General features: G+C 31.7%; 1 protein-coding gene across 1 annotated transcript in view; it reads right to left on the minus strand.

Moving 5' to 3' along the window:
• The window catches only part of LOC106717912 (serine/threonine-protein kinase S6KL), a 50792-nt gene that overhangs the window by 3719 nt on the left and 22789 nt on the right, over window positions 1-24284 (minus strand). The gene's annotated exons all lie outside the window — the stretch shown is intronic.

Below are 24284 nucleotides of genomic sequence, written 5' to 3' on the forward strand. Positions count from 1 at the left end.
AGTGCGAGTTTATAAAACGGTAAGTCCGGTCTCGCACTGGCAGGTCTACTATGTGAATTTTAAAATAGACATTTAAATTAGGATCGTCTGCAATGGTAGAGTCTACTTTTAGTTCACTCTATATTTGTATATAACTAGCTATCGCCGGCGACTCCGTCCGCGCAGAAATGAAAAAACCTTAATTGTTAGCCTATGTGTTCTTCCAGACTATGTTCTACATCTACGCCAAATTTCAGCGAGATCCATGTATCCATTCTGGAGATACCTTCTAACAAAGATCCATCCATCCAAACATTCGTAAGATGTCCTTTTCAATCGTTAATATTTTTTTAATCATTAATTTTTATTCAGCCAGGAATACTTATCACAGTTAATCATCGTATCATTTATTTTGAAAAACTTATAATTTGCAAATAAATCTTATACTTAGAATGATAAAAAATAATGAATCTTTTCTAGAGAAGTTCTTTTACGAGTACAAACGTGCGATTCGAATGCACGTTCGCTTTGAAATGGTTTATTACGTTGAGGGTAAGGGGAATCGATAAAATGTTAATTTTATATCATTTTCGCTGACTACTTTAGTTAACATGGGATGTTAAGCTTCCAGACTCTGACACTCGTTCCATAAATTAAGTAAACACCGTTGGAATCAGTGCATTGACTACTGATTAATATTTGTGTATATAAATACAAATCAATGTTTGTATGTTTGTAAACCGCTGAACAGATTTTGATAAAACTTTCATAGGATGTTTTAAACAAAGTTAAAAGGTTTTTCGTTTTTAATCAAAGTCTTTGATATTGTTTTGTATTTTTAATTGATTTGTTTGGAACAGCCAGTAGATATTAAAAAAAAAAATTATATGCTTTAAGTTTTAAAATTATGATTAAATTTTGCACTATGCCAGATATTATTTTGACTAAGTCTAAGATTGTTTTTGTTTTTGCAACGCATGTCAGGTCCAGTTAGTTAGTTGCAAAGTGATTGAGTTAGTACGCTATATGTTTAAATTAAGACCTAGTCACGATTCGACCGCATTAGTGAACAACAAGTGAGTACCCAAGCAAGATTTAATTTACTTCTGCTACCTGAAGCATTGAATTACTTTAAGTCCTTCCTTCCATTGTGTTTCAATGTTGCACTGTAAGGTCGTTTCACTTCAGATATTATGGAAAAGTTCCTGATTTTTGTAATACCATTCGATTGTGACAGTAAGAGTAAATTTATAATTTAATGACGAGGGATAGTCGTTTATTGAAAAGAAATTATTGTCAAAAGAAGATTGTCAAAATATGAATCTAATCTTACTAATATTATAAATGCAAATGTTTAGATGGATGGATGGATGAATTAGGCACATAGCCTGGAAGAACACATAGGCTGTTTAATATTTTTTTTAATTCCGCGCGGACGGAGTCGCGGGCGACAGTTAGTAATAAATATTTTTAGATTACCTATCAGGTTACCCGATGACGTTACGATGATGCTATTTGCATTTGATATGTATTAAAACATTTTATGAATTTTATAAAATTTATGAATAATTGTATTAAAGTCATTGAACTAATTCTTTAGGTATTTATATTACACCTTTGTCGGAAAATACAATAGGAAAATTGAATTATAGGAAAATATTATTTCTGTAAATAGGTACTTTGCGACATATTTTAGGTTAGTTTACTTATGGTAAAGGAAAACAACGTGATGAAACCTGCACATTCTCTGAGAAGAAATTGGCTTAGGCCAGCGTGGTTGACTACGGCCTAATCACCCTCGATGATCGAATAGGCTCTGAGCCCCTCAGTGTGGACATTTAATTCAAATCAGAAATTCACTAAATTAATAAATGAACATAGCGTAAAAATCGACAATTAAAACTATGCTACTACCTGTTCTAATTAGGTTTATTAACTATTTAGGTTTTGAATACTTCTAATATGATTAACTGGTAAGTTAAACCGTAGAAAAAAATCGATAATTTGGACAAAAAAGAATCTATCTCGATCTCAATTGCAGGATAGATAATTTGTGTTTTTTTTTTCATTAGTAGATGTAAATTAAAATGACCGGATAAAGATTCTCAGAACTCGAATTGGTTGCGGGAAAATCCAAGAGTAATGGAATAACATCGGTTGAGGTGAAGTGGCCGCAAATTGACACACATGTTAAATTTTTGACAATGTTAAATTAAAAACTATACCAACATATTATTGATGCTCTAGTTAATATATGTTGATTTTTCTTTCGTGATTATTCTTACTGTGATGTTCGAAAGACACTTCGGATTCTTACCAACATGTTAGTTATAAATAGCGTATGAACGCAATCCCATGCCTTTCTCTCAGGATTCAAAACATTAATTATGTATTTTCAATTCCCTACAGTCTTCAGAAAAATTTATAAATTTTTATCAACACTATTTTTTCTTTAGTGACCACAAAACCGCAACAAGCCTATTTCTTTAGTATTAAAAATCTTAGAAGGATCAGTTAAGATATTTTATTACTCTTGTTGATAAAATTACGATGCGTTGAACAAATGTATCATTAAACATAATCACTGGTTTAAAGTCTAAAGAATTAAGAGCTTCGTATTCGCGAAACTATAACGAACGGGCTATTAATTCTCAGTATTGCATGATTCAGTCGTAAGAAAGCTAAAGGTCCTGCAATTGATTTTATTGGAGCCAGTATTATACTTATTTTGTAATTTAACTTTTTTACGAAGGCCACGCCGTAGCTTTAACCGCTTGGGTTCATTCGACGCGAAGCTCGCCGCATTCTACGTAGGGTTGCTATTTTATTGCTTTAAAAAATAAACTTTTTGTTTTAAACATTATTATTTTTATTATAGCTGGCACCCAAAACTTCATCGATGGAGGATAAATTTCAAATAAACTCGAAATAGGTTACTCATACTTAATCATAAAAGTTTTTGGCAGTGGTAGAGCCAGCAATTACGTCTTTTGCACGAATGGACAGGCTCGACCGCACATAAGACAAGCGTGAAGTGGAGGCAATTCCGCGTTTTGATGAGTGTACGTGCCGGAGGCCTAATTATAGTCCACGTTCTCTTCCCGCCCTTTTCTTATAAGGAAAGGGTGGGAAGTGGAAGTGGATTTGATGGAGGAGGGGACGCGTAGCAAGGGGATTTATGCTCTTCCTGTGCGTTCTCTCCTCTGTCGATTAAACGTAGTCAACGCATCAGCAATTGCGGATCCCTTCCGTTTTTTTTGCCACTTTGATATAAAATATTTAACATTATTCTATACTGCCTCTTTACAAATATATCAAGTATCAACCCTGAGAAGAGAGACATCTCATGACGGGTAGCAAGGCGATCATTCAACTTTGAAACTCATTTATATATATTTCTCGAGGTTGGTTCAGTCATTAAGCTTGGCTGTACAGTGAAGATATGATTTTAAAGTTGCATTTCAGCGAAAGAAGTTAATGATCGAACTTTTTTAGACAAAACACTATGTTTTTTCATCAACCAATCTAATTAATGGTATTGTGTTTTTTAGGTATCTCAGTCTAATTTATTTAATTATATCGAGAATGATAGATATTAAATTTGGTGTTAAAAATATACATCATATTATCGACAACAGGTTAACCACCTGTTCCTTTAAATTTAAGTAGTAAGCAAATCATTTTAGTCCTAAAGCATTGTATATTTTTCTGTTTATTCATACATGAGGTGAATATTTTTATACCATAAACAATCAAGGCAACAGATTTATTTCACAGTACATATAATATAAATCGTCCAAAATCGATCGATATCAATAATAAATGTAATGTTGTATATTTAGAAATATACAACATTACATTTATTATATTTAATACATAATTTTCTGCAAAAGAGAATTCTTTCTGTTTGTGATCATAAACCTGATAAACGGGCAATATAATCCAAAGCGACGGGATCGTATTAAATCTGCCAAGACAACATTAATTCCAAGAAGCACCCCTAGATAAAGGTAAATTACAGTAGGACGTCGACGGCCAATCGATTCACTGACGCGAACCGACTTCGTTACCATAAACTGGCTTCAGGGGACCCTGACAAGGCCATTTACCTGCCTTCGACGCAATAATTCATTAACGTTGCATTATAGATGCAACTTTTTTTTGAAAAGAAAGCAACAAAGTAATTACACACTGCACCAAACGGGTTCTAACTAAAGTAATTAAAGTAGTCCTTTATTTTATACATACATATAGGCATTTTATTATATACATTGGCATATATGTGTTTTTTTCTTATATAGGTACAACATATTATGTATCGAAGTGTCAGTTCGGATAGATTACTTCACAAACGAATGATTTCAACTTAAACATAAAGGTTTTCCACTAAGGACATAAATGCGATAATATTTTTCACTTCTCATATAAATTGCATTTTATGTCAGCTATCAGTAAAATTTATAACCAAAGTTACCCTTAAATAGATAAAGTTTATTTTGGTCATTTTCTTTTCAATCAGTTTAGAAGTGTTTGAAATAAATGAACAATCAAATCATTTTACTTAATTTGTATAGGAAAAAGCATAACAGATCTATTACCATCCAGGATTCGACAAAAAAAGTTTTCCATATTAAAATAATTAACTTGAAGGTCTTTTGTTTAAATGCGGTATAAAATTAAATATTGTAGAAATATCTTTTGACGAATGGTATGATGTTATCAAAACCTAACGAAGTCTATCAATAAAAGTACGTCAATGTATACACGAAGAAATATGGTTGTACGTGTGTCGCAAGCAGCAACTTACGGCGATACCTAATTAAACGTCTATTTAACTGACGATGGTTGCGCATGTCATTGTGCGACACTCATTATCTTATTTCTAAAACTAAGTTCACCATCATAAATTGTAAAAGTAGACAATTATTATGATCGCATAGTAGTGTTTGCCAATTATTTTTGGTCTATAATAATGTCTTACGAAACTTTACATAATTTAAAAACAACCAATTCAGTAGTCTATGTGTTCTTCCAGACTATATTCTACTTAATTGTTCTGGAAATAAGTGATAACAAACATCCATCCATCCATCTAAACATTCGCGTTTGTAATATTAGTAAGAAGTAAGATATTCGTAAGATTGGATAAATAATAAAAAAAAAAATATGGCGAATGTCTGAAAACCAGCCGAAGACGTTGAACCAGCTGCTTCCCCAAAAGTATCGGGGAAGCAGCTGATTCAAGCACTTGTAAAGGAATTTTGCACTACCTTCAGCATTGAAGCACACCAAGAAGAATAAGACGTTTTAAATAACATACTACAGTGTGCTTACCATCAAAATAAATGAAAATTAAGCGCCAATCCTAAAAAATCCCTTATGTGCTTCTACAATAAAGACTGTCTCGATTCATGTTCGCTATTTGTAAATTAAAAAAAACTGTATTATACGTGGCCACCCCAGTTAGGAGATACCACGGTCACATCTCGGCGTAACCTTGACGAGTGATCGATGGACGCAGCGGTGGCATTCGCATTGGGTTGTGAAATTTAAGAAAAAGAAGAAACATTAAAATACAATGGTTTATTCTGAAGCCGGTTTAATGTTCGTGATAGCCTGTATATGAAAATAATTCTACGCTTGCATGTCCTGACAGAGTAAATAATAAATGTCACAATTACAAATACAGCAGTGTTGATACACCACTAAAATAAGTCCTCCAAATATACTTTTTTCAGGTAATTCATGTACTTTGTAAACCCTTAATAGAAATTGAAACAAAGTTTATGCTTACCCACGCAATTAACATGTCTTTTCAAAGAGAGAGTTTTTAGTTAGCACTCAGTATCCATTTTAAACTTTTTTTTATATTTATGGCGATGGTGGTGAAAATCAATGGAGACAGATTCATTTGTCTATGTTCATTCGTGTGTTTTTTTTTTAAATAAAACGATTGTATGAAGTCCCACAATACTTGACCCGTGAAGTTAACCGTCGGCAAACGTACACATCACTCGAGACTAAAATCGTCGGAGACCGCTCAATCTCAGTTATAATGGCGGATATCCTTTTGAGTCTCTGATTGAACGCATGACGCATGCTTAGTAAATAGAACAGCGCTCTTCTTATGTACAGAAATAAAAAATAAATAGCTGATATTTAACAAAACTACGATCAAATGTTACAAAAGCAGATACTCAAAACTAACTTGACCGCCAACTTGGTTGTTAGTACTTCAAAATTTTACTATTTATCGTGGATGACTCCCTCAAAGTAGGTACGTAGTGAAAACTTACAATATAATAGTCAGGGGTAAGTATCCATATTAACATTCTAGCTATTACCTAAAAGTACCAAGGGCTAAAAGTAAATACGATCGTCAACGAATCACAATTGGGAAACTACGCTCCGTGGAAGGGCGGCGCTGCGAGTCGCTAGCGGTCAATAACCTTGTCATTGTACAAGTTTTGTGTTTACCTTTTACTTTAACGCTATTCCCACTCAACATGTCAAACTTAAAGCACTTCCATTGCTGTTAAAGAATGCACTAAACAGACAAAAAGAGTACATCTCTTAAAAGACACTTGACTATCAATACATATCTTAAAACTACTATCTAGCGTAAAAACTTGACTTTTCATATTACTCTTATATTCTTATCCACTACTTTAAATTCAATAAATAAATATAAAAAAGGGTAACAGGAAATTTCTGTGTCAATTAAGCGCTTCATCTTCAAAAATACCGAACTGACAATGATCAATGTTATTTAATTAACGGATATTTATATTTCCTGTAAATCTTTCCCTTATTTTATGTCAATAATAAATGAGTATTAATATTAACAGTCTAAATATAAAAGTTATATTGAAAAATCCTAATTTCTGTATGTTATAAAAATATTTCTGCAGCAGATAAACGTTAAACGTCGAAAATATTGCAGACTATTCATTTCTCCTTCTATTTTCTGATGTGATGATGTGAATTTTTCCCATATTAAACAAAAGTATATTAATAGCCAGCTTTTGCCCGCGACTTGGTCAACAAAAAAAAAAAAACTTATTATGAAGTCTATGTGCGCTTACAGATAGTAATTTATCTCTGTACAAAATTTCATCAAGATTCTTTCAATAGACATGGGTAAATCAGCTCTGAACCGGTTCAAAAATTCAGATCACTAGGAGTTGAATTGTTGACTTGCGGCTCATTCAATAGACAGCTCACGGTTCTTCTTTATGGCCTATATCTATGTAAGCCAACGAGCTATCTGGTGACTCGTAGTTCACAACTCGAAGCCTAAATCTTAACTTTATACAGGTATAAATTGAGCTGAACTGCGAGTCGGTTCACTGATCAGCCGTTCATCAATTTAAGTTGACTATCGTGCAGCAGTTTTGGAATTATCTGCTAACAAACATCCATCCATCCAATTCGCATTTATGATACTAGTAAGACTAGTTAGATGTAAGATGTAATTACATATCCTTATTAATTAGCGTGAATCTTAATGGTTTCCTAAAAGCTCATTGACCTTTATGTCATAAGACGTTGATGATCAATTAAAAACAATGATTCATTTGCCTTACGGAAGTAACTATAAAATAAAACTGCAATTATCATTTTTAAATATTGTAGCTTAAATAAATATGTTAGCTATAAATAATTTGTTTAATTTATTATTTATCTCCATTATTATTTATTCCACATATTTATTTATTTTCTTATTTTATACATTTTTCTTAATATAATCTAAAACAATAAATATTACCGGCGGTTAGGTCTCCAGAGACAGAAACCTATTATTATTATTATTTATTTTATTTATTTAGATTAAATGTGGATGGCTATAAAGGTAGAGGAAGACCAAAGAAAGTATGGATGGATTGTGTGAAAGAGGATATGCGTAAGAAGGGGTTTAATTCAGATATGACGGCTGATAGAGATGTATGGAGGAGTAGTACATACTGTGCCGACCCTCCATAGGGATAAGAACAGGTTGATGATGATGATGTTATTCATATATAAATATATATTCCTAGTAATTATTTCATTATAAATGCGGCTTCCAAATCACGTTATCGTACTTATACCGAAACTGTAGTTTATGTAATTTATGTTTTGCGGTTTATCGTAAATTTTATATGTTTTTAACTGAGGAAAAGTTTCTTTTTTATCGCATATAAAGTGCACAAGGAAAAAATGCTGATATATATTCTAATACATACACGAGTTCTGCATAAGCTGTGAAGATACATTAGTTGTGCATGCATGTACTATATATGTACTATATGTCTATACTTTTCTACTAAACTAATTTTAATATATAGTTTATTCATGCTTTGGTTAAAGCCACGGCAGTTTACTCATAGTAAGTAATCTAATAGTATATCTCAGTAATTATCTTCACAAGGAAAACTAAAAAAAAATACTTAAATAGTTTTTAGCTAACATCGTGATTACCCCTGACCTTCTTTATACAGATGGTTCATGTAAATACTTAGGATGTTAATAAAAATATGCATGTCCTCCAAAAACTTCAATTAAATTTTAGATATAGACTTTTGTCACGACATTTTTTCCCATGTGACTTGAAAATAAATTAAAATACTAGAAGACATTGTACTAAGTTGGTCCTAAGATTTTGGTCGAGAAATCAACAAAAGAAATAGGTGGCTGCGTATAAAAATTTATAGTTCACAAATGTCTTGTATACACTAGCAGTCTAATAATTAGCTTTACTTTACTCATATATATTTTTTAAATTAAACATTTGTTAGAACCGCAAACACGTCATTGTAAAGTTAATAAGGAAGCCACTGTAACTTGTTTCAAATCAATTACACAATAGATTTTGAAGAAAGGGTCGTTATTGTTATGACGAGTGTTTCTAACATTGTTGTATCAGGGTCGGACTAGGATATATTAGCTTTTGTTAAAGGTCAAAATTAATAAATTTTACTTATGTTGAGCGTGTAATATGTATGTAAGACTAGATGTCGCCTTGGCTCTGTCCGCGCGAAATTAAAAAAAACTTAATAAGTAGCATATGTTAGTGATGCAACGGATGTCTGTTTCCGTTTCCGCAAGTGCGGAAGTTCCGCGTGCTTTTCAACATCCGTTTCTGCTTCTGTTTCCGCAACTTTTATAACGGAGATAAAACGGAACTTTACGACGGTTGAGAGATCCAAATGCGCGGCGCGAGACGCGCAGTCCGTGCGCGGCCTTTCGGCACTTGTCGCATTTGTTTGTTTACGTACTTTTTCGTGAATTTAAGCGCATAATATTTTCTGCTGCTGTTTGAAACAATCAGTTTCTCTTGCTGGAGTAAACTGTCTAGTTGTTGTCCATATAAAATTTGACAACTGGCAAAATGTGAATATTTCATACTTACGAGTTATTAAATGTACTTTTGAATAAGTGATAACCATGTAATATATCATCATCATTATTAGCTCATTATCAGCTCACTATACATCCCCACTGAGGGGCTCGGAGCCTACCCCAAATTAGGGGTGACTAGGCCATAGTCAACCACGCTGGCCCAGAGCGGGTTGACTTCACACATATCATTAATTTTTTTCTCAGATATGTGCAGGCAGCATCACTATGTTTTCCTTCACCGTAGGAACGTCGGATAAATGTAAATATCTAAATCGAAAAACACATTGGTACATAGCGGGATTCGAACCGAGGCCCTGCAGATTGCAAGTCAAGTGCCTAATAATTATATCTTTTTCTAATCTAGATTTGGTGTTTTTGATACTTAACACATTCACTGTTTACAAAGTAAAAAAAGGTAACAGCTGGGAGCCAAAACTTTTTATGGTAAATTTTTATTTGGTATATCTGGGAGTATTTGAACATATAGATAAATTAATAATGTTTTTTGTATTTGAGCGCTAGGGATCATAATTTTGAGCGCTAGGGATGGCAATGGTTTAGTTCACTAATATGTAGATATTTTGACAAAGTCAAGTTTTTCATCTAATTCCAGAATATTGAGTAAAACATGTAAGGATACTAATCAAAACCAGCTTTTATCTTCTCGGTTCAAGATCTTGTAACATTTCATACACACCCACACATACACACACGTATACACACACACACACATAAACATAAACGCATACACACATACAGGACATACATATATTTAAAAAATATACATACATAATATTAAGTTCAGCCTTAGCTTCATGTGATACAAGATATTTGTATATTTGCCTCCGTACGAACGTGGTACTAATCACTGTAACACTGTAAGAATGAAACTAATACTCTTTTTCGTTAGTTGACTATATTGCCAGAGTGGCCACACAAAGCAACATGGGCTCGCTTCACACGCCGGCGGCTTACTGGCTACTACAAAGTGAACGGGCCCCTCGCTCGGATCCGAGGGGGAGGCGCCGCTACTAATAGCTCTGCCCACTCGGATCCGAGTGGTCAGCAGTGAATGTATTAATAAAGAAATATATTTGTTGTTTATCAACACGAGTGGTTTGGCGAACATTAATTTGTAAATAGTGTAATTTTGTTTCCTGAAAAGAAAATATAAAAAACGTATTTTAACTTATTGCAGCACAGTAAAAATACATATATTGAAGGCTAAAGGACACCGATATCCAATGCCTTAATAAATTAAAAACGAACACAAACTGTTCTTACCAAAAAAAAATTTTGTAAATATGTTTTTTTTTTAATTATTTACACTTCTGTTTCCGCTTCCGTTTCCGTTTCCGTTTCTGCTAAAATTTATTTTTGACATCTGTTTCCGTTTCTGGTTCCGGTAAGACACTTCCGTTGCATCACTAGCATATGTGTACTTCCAGACTATGTTCTACATCTGTGCTAAATCAAGATCCGTTGAGCCGTTCCGGAGATACCTTCAAACAAACATCCATCCATCCATCTAAACTTTCGCATTTATAATATTTCTAAATATGTAAGGTAACCTCTTGTGAGACTACAAGAGGATCACGGCAACATACAGGACGACACAGATAGTGTATAACAATCCATGATGATGGGGGTCACTTTTTTTTCAATGTCTAAAATTCTTGTTTCCTAATACATCCCTGACTCATGTCGTTGTTCGCTAACATTTTAACGATGCGGAAATAACCTCTTCTGTTATTATGTTTAGGTTATTTAGGAAACTATTAGAGGTAATGAGCAGATAGTGTAGGGAGCTTTTGTTTAAGTTAATTTAGATTTTGTATCTTTATTGTTTTAGCAATTAGAGTAATTAGAGTATGCTTTTGTCTCTTTATCGCTTATTTATTGTAAGTTTTAAAAAGTCTTTAAAATAAAAAAAATATGTGGTTGTTTATATGCACCCATCTCTATGTAAAAGAATTTAATTTCAAAATGTCTTACCAATTATAATTTAAAAATATGTGCCTTAAGTAAAATTAATAAGTAAATATTAAATTCATATATATCATAGATTAATTAAAATTATCGTATAAAAATGTAAAGTAATCGAGTTCTCATAGCGTAGGGAGTAAAGTCATTAGAGTATGAATGATTGTCATTACCTTGCTGCGACGGCGCCGCCTTGCGGACAAAATACACATCTATCACAAAAAGATCAATAAAATCACACGTCAAAATGTTGCTTAACATATAGCAATAGAGTATAAAGTTGTGTATCATTCTCTGAAGGTACAAACTATACCTGTTTGCTAGCTGTACTTTTAGTATATCTATGCATATATCAGACGGGACGCCACTTTATCTCAAATAAAATTAAATGCATACATCAGTTTACAAAGAAAAATAAATTACTAAGTTGTATCTATTCGTTAACATTAACATATGAAATTGTCGTTTATTCAAATGCCCGCAGGCGTTTATAATATTATTCTTTAAAGAGTCACGGTCATTGGACGGTTTTAGACAACGTATAGACGATATGAACACACGGACAAACGATTTCCAATTTTACAGTTTAAAGGAATGTTTGATCATTTTCAAATTTACCGAAGTAGCGAATAACATAATTTAAAACAAAATAAGTTAGGTATATTTAAAACTAAGAGAACCTTTACATAAGTACGTAGTAAACTTTTGCTTCTCTGAGATCATACTAGACACAAACAATCGACGTAAGTTCCAGAAAATATTGTTGGTGATGTTATTATAAAGTTATTTCCATAATATGTTTAATAAAGATAAAAAAGATAAGACGACGATATAAAACTTTGCAGGTTTGATAAAACAACAACCATAATATAATAATAAATATCATAAAACGACCAACAAAACCAAAAATATTTTGTTTTGAGTAATTTAAATCTTTCTGAAATTGAAAGATATTTCAAAATGTAGCTAAACTTCAATCGCATAAAAAGCATATGATAATAATAAAGTAACAAACGTTAAATAAATAAAATACAGCAAATAGATGTTACCACGATACTAATCAAATTAATTGTATGAAAAAAGATAAATTAACAAATGCCTAAATAAAACAAATAGTCGATGAATAAAAGAAAAACGTAACCACCATTTAAAAACAAGCAACGGGGTCAAAAATAATTGGAGAGGTCGACAAAATTGTCGGAGATGTAGAAAAACCCTGACTATACGTGCGTCAAACCTTATGCTAGTTTCATACGTGGGCAAAACAGTGAGGCAGATGAGGGCGCAGTAGTGCTATTGTTAGAACGCTAGCGCCAGACTGGGTCGTACTGTTTTGACTGTAAGTGTGCGTTTAAACAATTGCAGTACTGCATTGACTATTACTGTGGCCTGCTCTCGTGTTTAGCACACATAGAACACAGCAGCTTTTTGTCTCATCGAGCTGTTTCCTGTGGCTAATTCATACAATATCTGTGTAATCACGAACGGTAAAAATGCACCCGTAACAAATACACTACTTCCGAAGTATCTACATTCCATATTGTCTCTTTACACTTACGAAACATTTACATATGGCATGTTGTGACTTATTTTCTTTACTGATAGAGAGAAATCAAGTTGAAATATCGTGGACTGCCTGTTATTATTTACGTCACAAAACCAATCTTACTAATATTATAAATGCGAATGTTTCGATGGATGAAGGATAGATGGATGGATAGATGTTTGTTTGAAGGTATCTCCAGAAAGGCTTAACGGATCTCGATGAAATTTGGCATAGATGTAGATCATAGTCTGGAAAAACACATAGGCTACTTATTAAGTTCTTTTTTTTATCCTGCGCAGATGGAGTCGCGGGCGACAGCTAGTAATAAAATAAAATAAAATGAACTGACTTCATTAATTGTAATAAGGCTTGGAATCGCGCAAACGATTTATTAATAAAAAATGCAAAGATGCTTTGTAACCATTTATCTGACAGCTTGTTAGTTTGTTTGCAAAAGAATATACGCCAAGTTTGACAAACAGAACATCGACTTTACTAACGAGAGTGAACTGATTTTTTTTTCTACGGCTTGTGAAATAAATTACGGAATTATCCCATCTCATGTGTTTACCTAAATTCACAGTTTTATTACGGCAACAAAAAAACAATTTTAAGTGTCTGGATAAAAAGAGATAGCATGATATTGTTAAGCACATTTCGCATGAAATAAACGGTCAAAGTTCATAATCGTGATAGTGCATGTATGTTACCAAATGATTTTTGTGCGACATAATATTTATGAGTTTGAAATAAGATACGATTCAAACCTTAAACAAATGTATTTTAAACGTATTTCAATAAATATACAATTACGTCTTGTATTTGTTATTTGTTAGTAATATTTTGTAGCAGATAAAGTTTACTTCGTCTTCGTCCGAATTTAAAAAAACATTCCTTTTATCGTTATTTTTGAATACTTGATTCTTTAACGGTAAATTAAAGAATCCATCTAGTTACCTTATAAAACAGTTATCCAGTCAGATATTAACATTTTATTTAGTACTAATTGAAATAATTAATTAAAATGTACTCTAAGCTTTTCAGTGATGTTATAATTTATCGTGTTTTTATGTTTATCCGCCATTAAATTGATCGTTAATTGCAATTTAACGGGCGGCTATATCTTGTTTATATGTAATTTCTTAACGGTTCACCGGGACCGGAAAGCGGGCTATTAGTTTGCGAGTTAATGTCACTGCGTTGTTCGCACAGAGTTTTAATTCATTCGACTGAGTGCATAAATGCTTTGCCTCTATGTGAGTGTAATTATTTATATTCTAACTTAAAGACCTTTTCACATGAAAGATGAAGTCATATAATTTGTTTGTCATTTTATCATTTGTCATTCATATTCTTTTATCTAGCTTTGTAAAGACGACACATTATGGTGTCAAATTAAAAATGTTAATTAGTTAATTAGATACTGTTATGACGTGAAAAGAATATAATATTCTGCAGCCTGTATTACGGTGGTTTTAACTGTATTAAGATCATTTTAAAATTATACTATTTCGATTTTAAACAACTTAAACAACAACTAGTTAAATTTCTGTTTGTACCATTTAGTGTGCATGGTATTTTAGAGGCGCAGGTGCATAAAGTTGATATTGATAGCACCCGCCGTTTCCTGCGGACTAAACTGACCTTTCCTTCGTTACTGTAAATGCATAATATTTTTACTTTGTTATTGTAGATAAGTTATATGTATTTTATGTGTAAGAGCATTTTGAACAGGTTAGTTGCCATTGGCAACGCATCTGCAAATGTCTATGGGCTGCAGTTACTTCGCTATTTTAGCGAATTTAGGTGGCTGCTTGCTCGTTTGTCACCGTATGCTAAAAATCGTAAAAAAAAACCGGCTACTTAACTCATAAGAAGACCAAAAAAATTATACCGTTAATAATATTTAATAAGTGCATTTTGGGAGGACATGACGTAAAAGATGTTGTTATTCACAACTCCAGTCGTTTTTGGAATATTCGCAGGTCGTAAAATTACATACTCAAGCGATATTTTTTTTAAATACAACACTTAAAGCGTTCTTCTGTTTACCAAAGGTTGCTTGCTTGTAAAGTGAAAATTTTAATCACATTATATGGCTTTCCTATAATTTTTTGAATGTGAATCTCAGAGAAAGTTTTAGTAAATACTTATTACGAAAAATGTCACTTGTTATTAAAAAAACGTGTTTTAATGAGTGTATATTTCAAGAATTTGGTATTACATGAACGTTGTTCACAGAATTTCATTCTGCGTTCAGAACAATACCGTTATATGGGTGTAATTAATATAATGTATTTGTATTTTGTATATATGACTATATTCGGCCTGTATTGAAAAAGTTTAATGTGTTTTCGTATTGGTTTTTCTACCAGTAAAAGGAACAAAGTTACATTTATATTGTCAAATGTTTAAATGCTTTTATTTAAAGATATAAATGCGAATGTTTAGATGGATGGAATTTTTGTTTAGATGTTTGTTTGAAGGTATCTCCAAAACTGCTCAACGGATCTTGATGAAATTTGGCACATATGTAAATCATAGTCTGGAAGAACACATATGCTACTTTATTAGTTTTTTTACGCTACTTTTATAATAAATCTAAAAAATACCTTCACAGTTATTTGGACTTACTAATTAATTCACTTATTAATTGTTTCCTATTAACGCTAACCAGAGACTTATAGTATGAATCGATTTAATATATCAAATAGAAAATGCTCATTCTCTTTAGATATAAAGTGTGATATCCGCGGTCAACATTTCCATGCGATGAAGAACATGCAGGGTGAAGACACATGCAGATTTACTGCATTGTAATTCGTTTCGCCTCGGCCCGTGCTCCATTACAATAAACAACTACGACGAATCTTAATTAGAAAACATTACTAAGTTTGGTCGCGAATCTTCGAACAACGTCCCCTCCTCTGTCGATTAAAGGTGGGCAATGCATCTGCAATTGCGGATGTCTATTAAAGTGCCACTAATTTGCCACCTTACAATACAATACAATAAAAAAACGACTTTTAAAAATAGTTTTTATGGGATACGAGGAATTGTCTGCAGCTACATTATAAGATTGAAGAAATTATTTAGGTTTATTACAATTATATCAAACGATATTACCGTTTACCAAAACACATATTCTCTCGGTTATGCATATGGTTTTCAAATAGAATGAGATGAGAGAATAAAAAAGACACTTCAGTGGTTAGGTTGAGTCACCATTGGGCTCATAAATATGTTATAAATATCTATATGCATTTAAATTACTACATTTTTCGCATATACAAATACAAAATCAAACAAATACATTCTCGCAATGAATACTTTAGTCCAGACAATAAAAGTTTTAGTTGTAATCGACATACTTTTAAAATAATAACTCAGTGTACAATAAGTTAAAGATATTTATGAATTAACTGATGTATTAAACAAATAAACAATATTTATCGCTACGTGAATAACATTTTTTAAAAGGCTAAAACATTTCCTACTGGTCGTAAATTTTAGAAAGAGCAGATAAGTATACAGATCATTGGACAAGATTCAATATAATTTTTGCATTTTGCTATAATATGTTTGTATATCCGCGTTCTTTTCCTTAATGTTCAAAAGGTTAACGTGTCGTAGAAAAAAAGCAATTGAGCAAAGAAAGCAAATGGAATCGGGAGTCAACATCATGCTTAAAGTTTTAATTGGAGTTTTTGTAACTGTATTGTGCTTTTATGTTTTTATGTATACTTCTTATTAAAGTGTCTTTAAGCTGTTAATGTATTATATATTTAACATTAAATAATGCTTTTAGGTTTTATCACGCCGAGCAAAGAGAGTCCTATATTATTCCACAGTATTGACAGATTTTTGGTACATTTTACTTAGAAACTTTTACGCTTTCAGATTTGAGCTTCAGTACAGTAAATTTAATTTAAGATTCAAATACATCATGTTCACGAAATACAATATTTTGTTTATGTTACATGCAGATACTTCAATTTTATAAAATGAATATACGAGTAATATTATAACGGATGGATGTTTGTTTGAAGGTATCTTCGGAACGGATCTTGATGAAAGAACAATGGCAGAAAAATAGTTGAAAAAAAAATTAGCGTCTAGAAATGTCATATAGATGCAATTAATTTACATATTTTTTTAATAATTTACGTAAATAATTCTATTTTAGTTGAAGCCACAGAAACATTATAATAATATAAAGAATGTATATTGACTAATCGTATTATCACCCATTAAAGTGTTCCCACCATTTAAAGAATGCCGTATTTTTGGAATTATATTTAGTAAAGTATACGAATTAGAAATTATTATTATGTATGATATTCCAATACTTACTTTAAAATAGATACTTATTATTTATATTAGGTGTATACTTAGTGAAAAAAGATAGTTCTTTGGGCTTCAGGCATTTTTAAATGAATGCAAACCGCACTATGTTATAACTATTCGCTTTTATGGTTATGGCAACATTTAAATGTCACGCATGTCACAAATACTCCGCCTTGTGTCGGTTGAGTTCGTGTGGTGTTCGTAGCAAAGAGTACCAACATGCCGCGTGACAGCTAGTGGTACTCTTATATTTTTCGAAATCAGCCACATAACTACTCGTAACCACCATCTGCCTGATTTATAACGATACAGTTCTGATTTAATATACAAAATAAAATCACGTACTAGATATTTACTTAAATACAACCTTCATTGCGAATTTTCTCTAGCTGTCATTACTACGTAACCTTAAAAAACGAAAAATTAAAATCAAAATATCTATTTTTTGCGGCTTCCTCGGGCCGAAATTCTTTCAGATATTTGCTCCGCAACTAATTCTTATCGTTTTAAGATATTTTTCATGCTTAGACGCTATCATTTAGCCTCAACTATTTTGATGTATGGGCGGCTGCCATTGTTCTTTGGCACAGATGTAGAAAATAATCCGGAAAAACACATAGGTTACTTGTTAAGTTTTTTTTAAATCCGCGCGAACGGTGTCGCGGGCGACAGCTAGTTTCATATATATGTAAGTTGTTGTATAGCTGTTATATGAAATAAATGTTCCAATTCTTTATGTTTAATACCAAAACTTAAATAAACTACGTAAATAAGTAGCATTCTTTTAAGTATTTAAACACTAATAATTCTCTATTGATTAACATAATTTGTCATCTAAACCTTTAGGTATTAGATTTTCCTCAAATGTTACAGAGCATAAAAATGCACGTGAATGCCGATTACTCATATTCATACTACGCCTTGCATAAGTAACTTTATACTCTGCGGTTTAAATATAAAGTCTGATCAAACACTAATCAAGAGACAATTGTGGTCTCTCCATAGAAAAACAAATTTATTGTTCGCGTTCTGGAAGTTTTATGACATCATTTCCTCCAACAAACATCTACAAACACATATTGTGATCTCTCTTATCCTCTTCGGAAAAAATACAGATAACTACATGTTTTTATACTGGTGTTTCGGCAGTAGGAACTCACTTTAAGCAAGTGCTCTGATGGAAAAGTACTTAGGAAAATTCTGTCATCAATGTTCATTGTCTATTGCATAATAAACAATGATATCTGTTCCTACTAAAATCACAGTATACTAACGAATATGCTGGGTTACAATGATTCCTTATTCTTATATGACGTAAAGTATGACAAACGAATGCAACGGAAGAATCCGAGCCATGTGACTGACATCAAACCGTGAATGATACGTTTTTTGTTTAAAATCACTCTAGACATTGCGCCACAGATAAGTAAAAAAAATTGTATAGTCAATCGAAAAACAAGGATATTAGGGATACGGTCAATTAACTGCCTGTTATAGCTAAGGTCATCCGATGACAGATAATTCTTTTGATGTTTGCATTTTATTATATTTCCGTTTGACCATGACTATTTGTTATTATTTAAAAACTAAAAGTGTCTGTGATTTTGTTAACATTTAAAAACGGATATCATTAAAACAAAAAAAAAATCATACTGTAGTATGTACGTAAGTATTTAAGTAAATAAGTTGTAAACATCGTTTTGCATTTTGAATTTAATATGTACACATTGAATGCAACTGCACTATAATACTTCGAGGGTATACAGAGATAAGTAATCGGTAGTTTGCAGTACTAAACGTGACCCGTGTAATAGCAAGTGAGCAAAGAATAAATCGTAACACTAAAGAACCTGCACAAACGGTGAAATATTTTGAGATCTAAAATAGTCGGGGTATTGAGGGCGATCGTGAAAGCACTGCCGATCTTTAGCGATGATTATAGAGTAGGACACTAGATAGGAGGCCTGCGACGTTACTTCTTACGGCTGCATTTTAAAGATTCAGGTTATGCCCAAAAGAGTCGAGTATTAGTGAATTTTATGCTCAACAATGTTTTACGTCTATTTAATTTTGTATAATACCACGATCTATATGTACAAGCTATACATTTTAAATTGCATATTAATAATTAAAGAATAACTTACATTTTTTTTAAGTGATTATCATAAGAATTTTCGTAGGGTAGCTCAAAATATCTATTGTAATTAGATAGATGTTTGTACGTAATAATTTTACCATAAATGGCTCAATAATCTTAACCTTTTTAATGCCCACAGTATGACCAACTGATCTAAAAATGTGGAGAAAATGAGAATTAAAATCTATTTATTGCAATTTCAATAGTTCCCGCCAATGAGATGGCTAAATAATCGACAGTACCGACACCACTTACTTCAAGGATAACTTGGAGGGTTTGATTTGAATAAAACGACCGTTTTTAGACCCATTACAACCGTGCCAAGAATATAAAATAATAAATTTAATTTATAAAAACAATCAAAACATTGCATTCCTCATGTCATGAGCTGCCACCGTGCGCAAAACAAAAATGTTGTTGAATAGACAAGACATGTAGGTATAACTGCTGCGAGCGCATTCTAATTTCAAATACCGTTGTACCATAGATTAATAAGGTAAAAAATAAATTATTAGTCTATGAATAAAGTAATTTGAATGTTAGTTAACAGTATGTGATATGTTAGACTTGAATTATTTTTAATACCTATACGTCATTGGTAGCTAATTATGGCATATTTAAATTTGTATGATAAAATATCATTATAGTTCACAATTGACAAACGTCATAAACATTTCATTACGATCAACGGAAGCTGATAACATAAAATATCAAAAAGAAAAAAAGTTTTTTGTGAAAATATCAGTAATAATAGCATAATAGCAAGCTTTCCACTTGTGTTTTATCATACATTTGCTTAAATATGAACATGGCTAAATGTCTGGCTGAATTGTAACTACGGTCACATGTCGTTTATTGTTGATGGATGATGGTGATAATTTGATAATTATAGCTCCTCCAGACATGAAAACAACACTGTTGGTTCATATTATCTTTATTTAGGCAAGTATAACCATCATTAATGCTACCTAAAAACGTCACCAAATTGCAGGTCTATCACGAATATTTGCGATAAGAGTTTTCGTAACGTCATCGTAAAAAAATTTAATTAGTAGCCTATGTGTTCTTCCAGGTTATGTTCTATATCTATGCCTAATTTCAGTGATATCATGCAGCCGTTCTGGAGATACCTCCAACCAAACAAACATCCAACAAAACATTTGCATTTACGATATTAGTAAAATTTGTCATTGTACTTTACGCCCGATAGACCGTTGTACAAATCTAATACAAATTTTGTTGATGACGTTACAAAAAATTTCTCGCAAATTTACGTGCTAGGCCCTCAGTGCATTTTGTTGATTTTACTAACAATCCATCCGATTTATTCATCCTTACAAACTAGCATTTATGTTATTAGATTCTATGTTTTATTTTATGTATCTCAATTTATATTAATTTAGTTTTGCGTATCTAAGCATTTTTATTTCGTTTTCGTGTATAATTTATTTTTTTATAAATTCCTACGTTATGGTATATTTGAACTTGGAATTGAATAATAAAAGAAGACGATTTTTATAGTCATCATCAGAGTTCATCAATTAAAATAATTACTAAAATATGTTAGCATTTTAATCGCTTTTCTCAAATTTAAAGCTAATATCGTTCGTAACCGCCAGATATAATTATAGGTTATCCTTGATAACGCTAAGAGTTTGTTTTTTACATATACACTAAATTAATAAATTGATCGTTTACAATAAAACTTAAAGGTTTATTTTTTTTAATCTGTGAAAATATTAGATATTTGTCAGTGACCCATAAGGTCAGAGAGTACAAGGCAGACTTATTAGAAGTCAAGTGCCTTACTCTTGGTAACATTGAAAATATTTTGTGCCATTACCTATTGTTTGTGTCTACAAGTCATCAAATTTTGTTGATTATACCTAAATCGTTCGAATGCAAAACATATTAATCAGGACTACGCAAAATAAAATGGATAATATTTCTTTGAAAATTAAGAGCGATCGATTTTGTAAATGAGTTTATTCACTAATTATTATAAGATAAACATTAATTATTACCCTTTAAATTAATTTAGTCGTAACATATTACATTAATATTGCTTTTTATTTATATATATCACTAGCTATCGCTTGATACTCCGTCCGCGCGGAATTAAAAAAAAAGTAATAAGTAGCCTATGAATTCTTTTAGACTAGACTATGTTCTACATCTGTGCCAAATTTCATCAAGATCCATTTAGCCGTTCCGGAGATATCTTCAACCAAACATCCATCTAAGAATTCGCATTTATAACGTTAGTAAGATTAAATAATCAATCCTGTTTACTACAAGAAAATGCTCCCGTATTTATTATTTATCATGGGTAGCTATAAGTTATGCACTTAACTTACTATCTAAACAAGTTATCGTATCCAACTTGTTCGATAAGTTACCTCCACTTTGACAAAGTAGCTATTACGAAGAAGCGATGCAAAGTTTCCTAGCGCTATTTACCGACTTAGACGTGCATGAGTCGGGTCTATGATTAGATCTTTAAGCTATCTATTTCCAGCATCGGTAGAAATGCAAGGCTTCTCAGTTGACGCGTAATTTAATAAACTACGTAATCATAAATAAGTACACTATAAAATTATCTATTAATACAGGGTGTAACTAAACATTCGGAATTCGATTTCGAGATTTTGACGAACCAAAAATGACATACTGGACAATCAATTTACATGTTTATTCGAATATAATATAGTTGTTACCACACATACCACGTATAGGGCGTTCACCTGATGATAAGTTATATACCGTGCCCATAACATAGGCCTTGGACTTTATAATACAAAATCCTTCGCATCTCGTTTCGCTCTTCACCTTGACACATAAGATAAGAGCTACACTAATGTTAGCAGTATTGCCTATTGCCTAGCGGCTAACATATTCTGTCCCGTCATCAGGGTGAAGGTTAATTTGCGAGATTTGTTACTTTATATCCTACTGGGATGTCCGTCATGAAATCTCGCCCAGATTTCCAGCCAGTATAAGTAGTTTTAGCCGCGTTAACTAACAAGAAAATCATTTCGTTATTGTTCCCATTATTACTAGGAATTCAAAAAAGGGCCTTGTAATAAAGATGTGCCCTAAATTTGAATACAGATACGAAACTACATTATTATAAGTGGTAATCGATTGGAATTTTGAAATATCTAAATCGACTTTCACGTAATAGTCTAAGAGCAAGGTCAAATAATATTTATCTATTTTATTATAACACTTAGCGTACTTACGACATTAAAGTTAAAGTGATGATTTAGATTATAATCTATAGGCCTTATTGGACTTATCGTAATGTTCTCTAAACATTATAGATAATATAAAACGAAGGTTAAATTTAACTCTCCTAAGAATGTCTAGGTGTGTGATTTTCAAACGGTTTTCTTAATAAAAACGGTAAAACATAATAAGTTTTTTGACCTAACAACAAAATGGTCTTGTTTTATAGAATGTCCTCATAAAAGTTCGGCCGTATTCGTTACGAAAATAGAAATAACCTAGCCTTAATAAAAAATCCCGACTGACTTGAGGGTCTAATTGATGAGATAGCGCCATCTTCTAGCTGGTTTTTAAAACAAGGATTTTAAAACTATATTGTTTTTTTTTTATTTTCATTAAATAAACTCTAACGTTGTATATAATCATTTCTTATTTTAGAATATACTCGGAAAAATCGCAAAACTGATTTAGGTATGTCAAAAAAGTTATGACAAGTAAGATTCGAACTTGTTTTTCACTAATCTAGAATATTACTTCCTACGTCCACGAGATGTGTTCTGTGTCACTATGATATACTATATGACACTCTGGGGAAGAAGACGAATCCAATGACATCTCAGTCGTTTAAATCGGTTCAATAATTTAGGCTATACGCCGACACAAAGTAACTTACACATGAGTAAAATAAACAAACCCTTATAAACATTACCCCCTTGTCAGTCAGCTAAAAAAACTAGTTTTACTTCAAGTACAAAATAATTTTGTATGTGAAACATTTGGTTTGTAGAAGAAATGTACCTATACAAACTAAAACTTATTACAGTTTAGGAAAAGAGCAATTATTATTTTTTATGTAATTTTTTTAGATTATTGAATAGCTAATGGTAAAAGGATTAATCTCACTAAAAAATTTGGACATAAATTTTATATATCATAACATATTTACATTGAAAACATTCGTGAAGATTTTTGTTTGATTTTTACTAATTATGCAATCTTGTGCTTTAAGAAATAAAAATACATATAAACAAAATTGTGTATGTGCGTGTGTGTGTGAAAAAGTGCATTTAGATGTTAAGCATACCCATAAAAATAAACATATAAGATAAATGTAATAACAATAAAAATCTCATTATTTACTTGTTTATAAGTCACATAAACGCTAATATAAGTAAAATAACATATAGCGCTCCACTAACCGGTGTTAGTATGGTTCATATAATGGTTAAATATATATACCTTCAAATATCAAGAGTAAATATTTTGAAACAATTTGAATTTTAAACTTGGGAAATTTCCATCCACTCGATTAACGGGAACATAAACAAAACCAAATCACCTAATGGTTGTTTCGAATAGATATTTATCTCGTCCACTAACTTGAAAATAAAACTACGATAAAATTTATTTTTTATCTTTTAAGTAATAAATTATATACTTAAATTTATATTTTTTAATTATTTTTGAATACCAATGACATTTTTACCGTTTTAGACTTATTCAACCTTAAGATCTTTACTAATTAATCGCCATATTTTTATTATATTTTTTTTTATATTTTAATTTTGAAGAAGTACTTACATACCCTATATTCTTATATTCCATTATATTTCAATTGTGCCCTTAAATTAAAAAGTAAACGAAAAAAAATGCTACGTTGAAATTTGAATTTGGAATAAAGTT

This window comes from Papilio machaon, chromosome 13, assembly GCF_912999745.1.
Source record: "Papilio machaon chromosome 13, ilPapMach1.1, whole genome shotgun sequence".
Classification (NCBI taxonomy): domain Eukaryota; kingdom Metazoa; phylum Arthropoda; class Insecta; order Lepidoptera; family Papilionidae; genus Papilio; species Papilio machaon.